The sequence below is a fragment of the Hippopotamus amphibius genome, chromosome 15 (genome assembly GCF_030028045.1).
Source record: "Hippopotamus amphibius kiboko isolate mHipAmp2 chromosome 15, mHipAmp2.hap2, whole genome shotgun sequence".
Taxonomy (NCBI): Eukaryota; Metazoa; Chordata; class Mammalia; order Artiodactyla; family Hippopotamidae; genus Hippopotamus; species Hippopotamus amphibius.
The window spans coordinates 33069962-33081621 of record NC_080200.1 but is presented as its reverse complement, the minus strand read 5'-3'; positions in this window follow the sequence as shown (position 1 = coordinate 33081621).

Genomic DNA, 11660 nt, shown 5'->3' with positions numbered 1-11660 from the left:
GAGCGACCCTCGGGCCGCCGGTCGACTTGCAGGCAGGTCGACCAGCCGGCCGCGGGCCGCCGAGCGCCCCTCGGGCCGCGGGCGCCCGGGACCCGGGCCGCCGAGCGACCTGCAGGCTCCGTGGCCGCGGGCAGCCGAGCGACCCTCGGGCCGCCGGTCGACTTGCAGGCAGGTCGACCAGCCGGCCGCGGGCCGCCGAGCGCCCCTCGGGCCGCGGGCGCCCGGGACCCGGGCCGCCGAGCGGCCTGCAGGCTCTGTGGCCGCGGGCCGCCGAGCGCCCCTCGGGCTGCGGGCGCCCGGGACGCGGGCCGCCGAGCGACCTGCAGGCTCCGTGGCCGCGGGCCGCCGAGCGACCCTCGCGCCGCGGGCTCCCCGAGAGCCGGGCCGCCGAGCGGCCTGCAGGCCGCGGGCTGCCGGCCGCCGAGCGCCCCTCGGGCTGCGGGCGCCCGGGACCCGGGCCGCCGAGCGGCCTGCAGGCTCCGTGGCCGCGGGCCGCCGAGCGACCCTCGGGCCGCGGGCGCCCAAGACCCGGGCCGCCGGCCGCCGAGCGACCCTCGGGCCGCGCGCGCCCGAGACCCGGGCCGCCGGCCGCCGAGCGACCCTCGGGCCGCGCGCGCCCGAGACCATGCCCGCCGGCCGCCGAGCGACCCTCGGGCCGCGCGCGCCCGAGACCATGCCCGCCGGCCGCCGAGCGACCCTCGGGCCGCGCGCGCCCGGGACCCGGGCCGCCGGCCGCCGAGCGACCCTCGGGCCGCGCGCGCCCGGGACCCGGGCCGCCGGCCGCCGAGCGACCCTCGGGCCGCGCGCGCCCGGGACCATGCCCGCCGGCCGCCGAGCGACCCTCGGGCCGCGCGCGCCCGAGACCATGCCCGCCGGCCGCCGAGCGACCCTCGGGCCGCGCGCGCCCGGGACCCGGCCCGCCGGCCGCCGAGCGACCCTCGGGCCGCGGGCGCCCAGAGACCCGGCCCGCCGGCCGCCGAGCGACAGCACGCGCGGACTCGGGCTGCGCAGCCCCGGGCTGCCGGTGGACCCGCGGCCGCCGCTTGACCCGTGTATGCTTGCTGTTCATCTCCTGGAGATTCCTGCACCAAGCTGATTGAATGAGGAACATGGAAGCACTGTATATAGGCTTTGCATTTTTCTCTTCGTTTCCTGTACTTTGCCTTCGTTTCCTTTGCGTGTGCTCTATTTTATTGTACATGTTATATTGCTTGTTATTTTTTTATTCATTTAAGGTAGGACCGCTTTTATGCGTTTCTACACCTCCCCGCCCCCCCCCCCCCCCCCCCGCCCCGCGTCTCCCTCCTCTGGTGCCCGCCCCAAATGAGGTCGCATCATCTTTCATAGTGTACATCCTGGGCCAGCATAAGCTTTCCAAGAATAAAATGCCCCCCCGCCTTTCCTTCCCAAGGACACCACGAACACCTCCTGTCCTGTGCAGTGCTTTTTCACCCACCGCCAGCAGAGGGCCCTCTCTGACAGACCCAGGAACTCCCCTGCTCCGAGTCATCCAGGAGAGGCTGTTCCGTTCTGTGTGAAACGGGTGGGGTGGGCTGATGAGACATCATTGCTTAGAAGGCCATCGGGTTCACCGGTTCGGTGGCAAGAGAGAACATCCTCATCCTCCTTGAGGTTGACTCGGAAGGTCTTCGGGCCCGCAGGACACCGCCCCCAAATGGGCCTCCGTGGCATAGGGAGATTTTGCCATGCGAGGTGACAACAGGAGGGGAACACGGACCCTCCTTTCCTTCTCCCGTCTGAAAGCAGGAAGAAAATCTCTCACGGGAACAGGGTGGTGGAGGGGGCGGCCGGGAGGTGTAGAGATGAGGACTGACTGCTTTCCTGTCTTAAGAAATCACGAATCATCCAAGTGGGACCGCTCATAACACACAGAGGACAGAAGTGTGGACGAGATGAGGAGAATGTGTAAGGGAACGTCTTCCACAAGAACTCTTTTCCATAGGCCGACTTCAAGACTTTCCAACATCTCTAGGTTTAGGGGTGGACTGAGTGCCATGAAAGAATGGACATTCAGCAGCCTGTCTACATCATCTCCAAAGAAGGGAAAATGCTGAAACGTCCCTAGCTCCACAAGCCTAAGGGTCTCCCTGCTCCGGAGAGTTGGAGCATATGCGTGCTTCCATGCCTACACAGATCTTGCGCTTTAGGGAAACCACAAACTAGGCAGGAGCCTGGACTTCTACAAGGCAGTCCATGTTCACACGGGTCACTGTGGTTGGCTTCCTTACTTTCATTGGATTGGATTGGGGTGGGGTGGGGTGGGGTGGGGTGGGGGGCGGGGGGGGGCGGTGACAAATGTCCAAGGATGAGGCATCCTAAAGAAGGAACGTGTGTGGTCCAAGCTACCCGAGGTCGCCATCCTCATTGTAGGAAGAGGACCTCTTTGGGGAGTGTGGGGAGGGGGGAGGCAAGGTAGAAGGTATGCAGATAAGGTTTGGGGGAGGGAAAAAAAGACATTTCGGTCCTAAAGCTAGTCATTTCGAAATGGGAAACAAAGGACACAAGGGAAAAGCTAAAACTGGGCACAGGCGATTGGAAAAGGTTTCTGAGGAGAAGAATCTTCGGAAAGGAATGGGAACCGTGGTCAGGACTGCTTAAGATGAGGATGGATTCAAGGACACACATGAGTGTTCGTATCAACAGGAAACCAGTGCAAAACTAGAATTCAGTTTTCTGTCTCTCGGTGAAAAAGGCCAACTTTGGGCTCGGGCTTGGGTGTTTCTTCTATTGCTCTGCTCTCTCCGTCATGAGAGAGAAAGCTTTCCTTCCTTTTTCCGGAAGGAAGGAAGGAAGGAAGGAAGGAAGGAAGGAAGGAAGGCAGGCAGGCAGGCAGGCTTATGTCTTCTAAAAATCATCACTTCTTTTCTAGGTTACCTTTATCAGGTCTTGGGGGACTCACGTGGACTTAGTCCTCTTGATATTCAAAGAGCCAGGGTTGGCTCACAAGGAAAGAGGCTTCTCTCTTTGCCTAGCAAGTCTTTCCCTGGGATGTGGGTGACGTGGCTAAGGAGGCACTGTTCCCCAGTGACCTATCTAACTGTTTTACACTCGTTGGGGTATTTTGGACACATTTGCCCCCAAACCGAATGACACATGAAGTCTTTTGCACTTAGAATGCATGTTGAGAGAGGATCCAAGAGGAGAGGGCCTAGCTCAAGAATGTGTTCTCTCTCCTTCGAAAGCAGAGCCATGAAACGGAGTAGGCTTCCTGGAGAGGTTTCCTGACATGGGAAGCGTTGTCGAAGAGGAAGGAACGTGAAGCCTTCTTTGGCTTGTGTCTATACACGGGTGTGTTCCAGCTGCTCTGGAAATGATGGGATCCTTCTTCTCTGCCCTGGCATACAGGGTTTTCGGTCGTCCAAATGGAGGCTCACACGACAGGGACTGAGCCCAGTATCAAGGAGATATTCCACCCGAGTTTCATGCCGAGGCGGCAACAACAGCCTCTTGAAAGATGATGGGGGGTGGGGGGGGGCCACACGTGGATCAATTCCATTCTGTCCATTCAACAGAGGGTCGGGGCTACAGCAGACCCCAGAGAGGGACAGCAGACCCCAGAGAGGGGCAGCAGCCCGGCCGGCCACTGGGTCTCCATGTCTCAGGCTTCCTGGGGAACCTCACCCCCCCCCCCAGGTCCCCGCCGCCCCCCGCATTCCGCCACCCACCTTGGTGCATTTCGAATGGCTCCAATTGTAAATAGATGCTGGTGGGAAGATTTCTACAGGTTACCTGCAATGGCTGACCTGTCATGCTTGTCACCCTGGGGGAAAACAATTCTCTTTGTCCCCAGAGGCGTCAGACCTCCTCTCTCAGGAACCCCTGAGCCCCGGCCACTGGACTTCACTCCACTGGCACGTAGTAAGGGTCATCCAAACGTTCCTGTGACGGTGAGTATGGTTTCCATGTGGGTTGAAGCCTTCCCTTGCTGCAAGCCTTCTGTCCTCACCATGGCATAGAGACGGTTAAAAAAAAATTGTGTTTGCCACTTTGGGTATACCTTCCACAGCCTGCAGTGATCAAGGCACCCACTTCGCTGGGCAAGTCCTATGAGCCTTCACAAAAGCTCTTGCAAACTTCTTGGGACCATCACTTTTCCAGTCACGCTCAATCATCAGGCAAGATTGACAGGGCCGATGGGAAAACTGGACTCCGAGAAGAACGAGTGACCTACGTGGGGCTGAATGAACTGAGGACTAGGATGATAGTGTGTGTATGACTACTTGTCTACAATAGGACTGATTGGGGAAGCCGCTGGGGGCGGGGGGGGGGGGGGGCAGGGTGCGGATACCTTAGGAGCTTGGGATGAACATATACACATTCCTATACGTAAAGTGGATAATCAACAAGCTCTTACGACTTGGCACAGGAAACTATACTCAATACTTTGTAATAACCTGTAAGAGAAAAAAAATCTGAAACAGAATCTATATCTATCTATCTATCTATCTACCTATCTTTCTATCTAAATCACTGTGCTGTACACCTGAAACTGCACGACATTATAAATGCTTCCATTATTTCAAACAGAAAAGAATCTCCTAACCTGAGTGAGAGAGAGAGAGAGAGAACAGGACGGATTGTGAAATCTTTTCTTTTCCAGCTACAAGGGAAAATGAAAACAAACAAAACCCAATTTATTTTAAAAGTTGGACATCCATTTGGTGACTTGTACCCTTGTCAGCAAAATGGAATCACTTCTCTTTTTCTCCCTACCTGCTCCGTCCAGAATTCAGAAACTCTCCGTGAGGCTCCTTATTTCTTTGGCAAGAGAGTCACTTGCACGCGTTCCTTAGAGGCCCACGTTACGTTTCCATAAAACGGGAATACACACTTGTGGATATGAGATTCTGGTGCTATTCATTTTCCTTAGGGTGTTGCTTTTCACCTGAAAACCGGACTGGATCCTGAAGTCTTTCAAGTTGCCCCCAATATCTGGCTACAACTCTCTCCATGAATGTTTCCCACTTTCGCCCACCCTTTTGACTTGGCATCACTGACAACGAAAACGGCCCTTTGCCTGAAGCCCTACAGACCGAAGCTGCAGGACTTGGTGAAAACTTTAGAGACATGGCCACCACAGCTCCTGTGGAAACCATCCTGGTGCCTGTTTCTGTGAGAGCCACTCTGAAAGTCGAACCAAACACCCGACATCATCACAGCCATTTCAAACTGCTAAAGTTGCTTCCACCCTAACATCTACAAATCTTCTTCACTGACACCGCCCCCCACACGCTCCCCCCCCCCCCCCCCACTGGTTTATAATCGGCTCCAGTGATGGACCTTTGTCTTCCTTTGGTTTCCATACAAGTGCCTCTTAGGAAATAACCTGATTGCTTGCACCACAGGCCTAGTTTTTGGGAGCCCATCAACATCACTGCCTCCTGAGAGGAGATATGATAACTGTTTCACAGAACCGACCTGTTCTCAGAACTCAGAAACAGTTTCCATGAAATGGAGGCCTCTACTAACCTATTTTCTCCCTTTCCCTCCCTCCCCGCCTCCCTCCCTCCCTCCATCTCCCTCTCCCTCACACACACACACACACACACACACACACACACACACACACACACACACACACAGTCACCAGGTCAGCTTTCAATATGTTCAGAGTAGGCCGCCCCAAAATGTGTCTCCTTGAATTCAAGTCGCTTAAGAACTGGACAGCACAAGACCGGACATTCTGGCCCTCCTTTCTGTCCTCCCACAGCAGAGCACGATCTCAAGTTAAGACGTTTGCTTCCACGCATGTCCGTGATTCTCAAATGGTTTAGTGGGGTTTCCTGGGTTAGGAAAAAGAGGGGACTCCTATTTGCCTGAGACAAGGAGAAGTTCTCACACAACCTTCACCCATCCCTCCCTCCCTCCCTCCCTCCCTCCCTCCCTCCCTCCCTCCCTCCCTCCCTGCAGTTTGGAGGGGGCAGCCTAAGGGTGGGGAAATTGGGGAAGGAAAAAAAAAAGCCGTTCGATAAAGGGGAGCTCGAGGCAAAGTCAAAGGCTCCCGATCTGACCGGAGAGCATTCTGCATTTGAATGAAGCGATTGAACAAGGCCCTGCGGAATGAAGCGTCCGGACTTCCCCTCCCCCTCTCCCGGCAACTATCAGCCCTGGCGACTTGGGAAGGAGCGAGCGGTGGAGAAGCGGGCGGGGGCGGGGGCGGGGGCGGGGGCGGGACCAACAGACAATAGCCGCTGCCTGCCTGCCTGCCTGCCGGGCTGAGGCCTGAGGGCTGCGGGCCACGCTGGTTTCTGCAACTCAATCCCTTCCAGGAAGCACCTGTGATGACTGCTTGGCAGGGAATGGTCAAAGCTGAACTCTCTTGGCCTATTTCTGAAAAAGGCCTGAGTCTCAGCTACGACAGATTTTCTGGATTTCTTGGCCCATGCGCAGACCCGCACCCTCCCATCCTGTCAGATCCTTTGTACCCACACCTCCCCTGGGAGAGTTCGTTGGCCTCGTCTGGAACATGAACAAGCAAAACCAAACATAGTGTGACATGATGTATTGGTCTTTATTGAAAAGAAACGTGCTCCTCTCGCACACCTGAGGGCAGGAAGCAAAGGCACGTTCTCAGCAGGACGGGGGACAGGGAACCCGAACCCAGGCCGGTCAGCAGTGGCCCCCTGCCCCCCACCGCCCCGCCCTCCCCATCCCCGTCTCTCCCAGGCCCACGTGGGGCCTCCCTTCCCTGCCTCTCTCTGTGCCCCTCGTCTCCAGCTCCCCCAGCCCAGCTTCCGCACCCCCCCCCCCCCCCGGCCCCGGGAAGGGGAGGCATGTCTGTCCCAGCTCCAGTTCTGATATTTCACTTGTGAAACTTCCCTAGGCCCAGGTGCCAGCTTGCCGTCCTGCTGCTTCATGTCCGTCTCTATCAGCCATGCCCAAAGGGCACGGGAAATTATGGACAGCAAATAGCACACCTAGACGGTGTGTGCGTGGGGGGGGGGGGTGTCCCTTCTCCAGGAAGCAGTGAGGGAACAAAAGGAGGCCTGGGGGAAGGAGTCCTGGGTGCCTATCATCGCGCCCCCGCCCCCCCACCGCCCCGCAGAGCACCATTCATTTCCATCTCCGCATCTGAAGGACACATAGTCCTGGTTGAAGCAACTTGATGAGGATTCCCCTCCTAACGACGTGACAGAACCTATGAAGAACTGCACTCCTTGAATCCATAAATGCTAACGGGATCCAAGGAGTTTTCCATCAATGGCAGAAAAAGAAATGGTCCTGAACATAATAACTGCCAAGTATTCCTCTAGACGGAGGCATCATTCACTTTTTCTTAACTTTTTTTCTTTTCATGTTTTACAATAAACTGTATATATTTAGAGTGTACAATTTGGTACCCCAATCTTCCAATTCATTCCCCCCCAACCCTCCCCGCTTTCCCCACTTGGTGTCCATATGTTTGTGCTCTACATCTGTGTCTCTCTTTCTGCCTTGCACACCAGTTGATGTGTACCATTTTTCTGCAGTCCACATATATGTGTGAATATACAATATTTGTTTTTCTCTTTCTGACTCACTCTCATTCACTTGTTAACAACAGTAACGATGACGACGACAAGGACAAGGATAAGGACCGGAAAAACAACAACAGAGAGAGCACTGGGCGAGTTTTCCACTTCTTAAAGGAAGGAGGCCGTGTTCCCAGGCAGGTTGGCTCAGCTGCACAGTTCCCTCCGGTGACTATTCCTGGGGGCACCGTCGAGGTGATGCACGAAACACACAGGAGGAGGCCTTCTTGAATGTCCTGCCCAGGAAATGGGGACATGATTCCAGCAGTGGCGATGGCTGCCCTTCTCTTTAGGGTGACACACGGGCCTGATGGCACCGGGCAAACCCTCCCCTCCCTCCCTCCCTCCCTCCCTCCCTCCCTCCCTCCCTCCCACCTACCTTCCTTCCTTCCTTCCTTCCTTCCTTCCTTCCTTCCTTCCTTCCTTCCTTCTTGAGGCTCTTGGCCTCCCCACTGAAAGGAAGAGCCCAGGGCCCAGCAGCAAAGACCTTCTGCTGATCCTTGCCAGGGGGCTCTCATTTTACACACTTGAATAGGATCAGTAGACACCGTCATCTCATGAGAAGCAGAAAATATCATCTAAAAGCCTACTTTCCTGGTGTCTCAGCGTCCAGGGCTCCTCCTTCTCAGGGATCTTGTGCTCTGTAGGGATAATTCACATGCTGGGGGAGTAGGTTCCCAATAGCATCTTATGAAATGGATTACAGGATGTCTTCCTTTGAAAAAGATAAAGATTATTTGGGAAAGTTATTCATATGAAGCACATGGATGATATCCTCTCTGATCTATATATTAGAGTTGACCGTTGAACAACCAACATGGGGGATTAGGGGGGCCGACCCCACACACACCATTGAGAACCCATGCATAACTTCACAGTCCAAGCTCTGTATCGGGGCTTCCACCTCTGGGTACTCAGCAACCAGAGATCCTGCAGTGCCATAGTGCACAGCTATGGAAAACATCCCCTTATGAGTCACACACACACACACACACACACACACACACACACACACGCGCGCGCGCACGTGCTCGAGCGCAGACATCTCAACTTTGTTACCCAAACGTTAGTGGTGTTCGAATAATCTTAGAAGTGATGACTGCTGTCTGATGAAATCAATGGATCCATCAATCAATCTATGACACTACACTTTGTATTTCCTAGTCTCAAAATTATTTGGAATTTGGCTCCTTAGAAGTTTAGCTTGGTCCTTCAAGGACAGTGTCAGTTGGAGAGAAAATAACATTTCTTCAAATCATGGAAGTGAAATAGTCCTGGACGCTTATGTGAAACATTAACATAATTTTTCTTCTTTATTTTATAAGATAACTGGAATTAGGAAGAAAATCTCCTCGTGAAAAACCAGGTGCTACCTTTCCTTGACTGATGATCGAAGAGGAGAAAGCATTTTCTGGGCCCATGCAACTTGAGAGAAGTTCTAACTTTTCTGGAAAAGAAAGATTCCCACCCTCCCCTTGCTCGGCCATGCTAGAAACCTTCCCCTGCCCCAAACTCTGACGTGTCCCCTTGTTTGGCCTCACTGTGTGTCGTCCGTGGGCACGGGAACACACTTGCGTTCCGTAACAGGAGAGCCTATGGAGAAAAGATCTCTGCCCACTTTCATGGGATCTGCATTGCTGGCTAGGTAAACCTAAGACATCAAAAGAAGTGCCTTGGAACACATGCTCCTTCCACACTGGTCACCTCATAGGATTCCTAAATGACTCTGGTTCAGCACTCACTCGACTTGGCTGTGTTTCTGTGCTTCCTGACCTAAAGGATCTATCTGGATATGCCACCCGATAGAAGCTGAAATAAATTCACTTTGGACGTGTGTGAATGCCGTTCATACAGAGAGTGGGGACTGCAGGGAGCTCTTGTGGATAAAGAAAAATGGGGGAACACATGTAGGCGACAGCACATAAAGTATAGAAAGATACACGAAGGTTTCCTTCGTTCGCGGGTTGGGAAGGGGGAACGACAGAACATTCCCTGCTTCTACTCTACGCACGCACGCAGGCAGGCAGGCAGGCAGGCAGGCAGGCAGGCAGGCAGGCAGGCACCGGAGTGGGGTGGGGTGGGGGGAGCTGGCTCCTTACCCCACCCACCAGGGACGCGTGCGCGTTTAAAGAGACCAGGAGGAACGTGGTGGCGGTGGCGATGAGGAAGGAGGACCACGTTCAAGGTGTGGATTTGCGGTGAGGGCTACGTGAGGTGACTAAGAACTCGGTGCAGTGAGCGGCCCATACAAGGACAGAAGCGATGGTCCCCTAATGCTTGCAGGGCCTGGCCAGGAGCATGAACGGGCGCCCGTGTCCCCAGGTTGGCATCATGACACTAGTTCATCCCTGTGAAACAGGATGTGTTTTCTGTGTTCTCCTGTCTTGACAAACACACGTCTTTACCTGTGTCTCCGTACAACGACGGTCTCTGCGTGACAGTCGGCAGAACATCCCCAGGGACAATTATCACAGAGACCTGAGGTTCTGCTTGGCTGGCAATGCTTGTGTGAATACTGCAGTGAGATACAGACAGACAGACAGACAGACAGACAGACAGACAGACACACACACACACACACACACACACACACACACACACACACACACCCCTACGTATAATTATGTGTATTTAATACGATATCTGTATTGATTTTCTGTCTCAGATGACGAATGATGCTGTCAGCCTCATGATTTTCACACAGGGTTTCTGTGTGTGTCCTACTGTCGGGACAACATAGCCGGTCTGTGTCATGGAAGCAGAGACACCGTGGGAGTCACAGGAATGAAGACCTCGTTCTAGGAACTGGACCTTCCAGAGGCCTGGGAGCAGCTGGGCAGGGCAGGGCTGGGCTGGGCTGCGGAGGAGGGGAGGGGAGGGAAGGCTGTGGCTCTCAGTCCTCTGAGTGCCCGGTGGCAGTGGCGGAGGTGGCAGTGCCGATGGAGCTGTCAGCGCCCACAGGGAAAGGTAGCCACCGATGTGCGGGGCCACAGGGGAGACATGGAGAGACTCGGGGGAAGGCACAGCTGTCCCTCGGTGGATCTGCGGCCAGGCAGCCAGGAGTGGCCTGGGCCACTGTCGTCCAGGGGGCACCAGCTGGGAACACTAGCCAGACGCAGGGCGGCGGGGGTGGGTGGGTGTGTGTGTGTGTGTGTGTGTATGTGTGGATGGACAGCCTTCCACCCTGCACCTCTGTGCCCACCTGTCACCGTGTGGGATGGCGACAGCCTGCAGAGAGCCTTGGCTGTGGCTTCACTTCCAATGCCTACATCCCATCCAGCGTTCTCTTCGCACCAGCCCTACCCTGGGGTCGCACGGGGAGGGGGAGACTCAGAAAGGCGGTTCCCAGGCTGCCCCCGCATGGAAGTCACATGAGCCTCCGGACATGGCCGTGCCACGTCAAACACGCGTCTGGAGGTAGGTCAGACTTTACATTGTGTTACGGTTTGTTTTCTTGGGAGAAGTTGTGTCTCTTAGGCCAGGAGCAACTGGAATTGTCGGTCAAAGTCCTCAGGCAGCCCTTTGACTTGGAGGCCGAGCACAAGTTTGACACGGTATGTTTCCGGTGACATGGAATTGCAGATGGCCCACGAAGCATGCTCTCGGCAATACTGCCAAGCCTGTGGTCTCACAGGGGACGGTCTCCTCGACCGAGATGTCACCATCTCGGGAGTCCGCACCTGGAGCGACACGGTGACCTCAGGACGGGCGCCCTGTCTGTGCGCCCCATCCGGATGCGCGTGGACGGGAATGGAGCAGCTCTGGGAACGGTGGACGATGCCAGCTCTTGTTCTTCTGCTCTGCTGCCTGCCGTGCACGGCTGTGGAGAGGGACGCGCCGCTGTGGAGAGGGATGAGCCGAGTCCAGTGTCTCTGAACCCACCCCAGGCAAAGAGGAGCAGGACAGTGGGTGTGGGCCCTCCCTCGTGTGTGGCCAGGATCCTGTGCGGGGGGAGAGTCCCTGGCCCTCCCGCTGAGAGGAAGGTGCGAGAGGTGGATCGGCGGCGGCGTCTTTCCTCGGGGCCCCAGAGCTTCTGCGGCTCCGATCTCCCCTCTTCACAGTTCTAGTTGGCGCCCGCCCCAGCACAAACCTACCTGAGAGCTTCCCTGGTATCCGGAAGCGATGGCT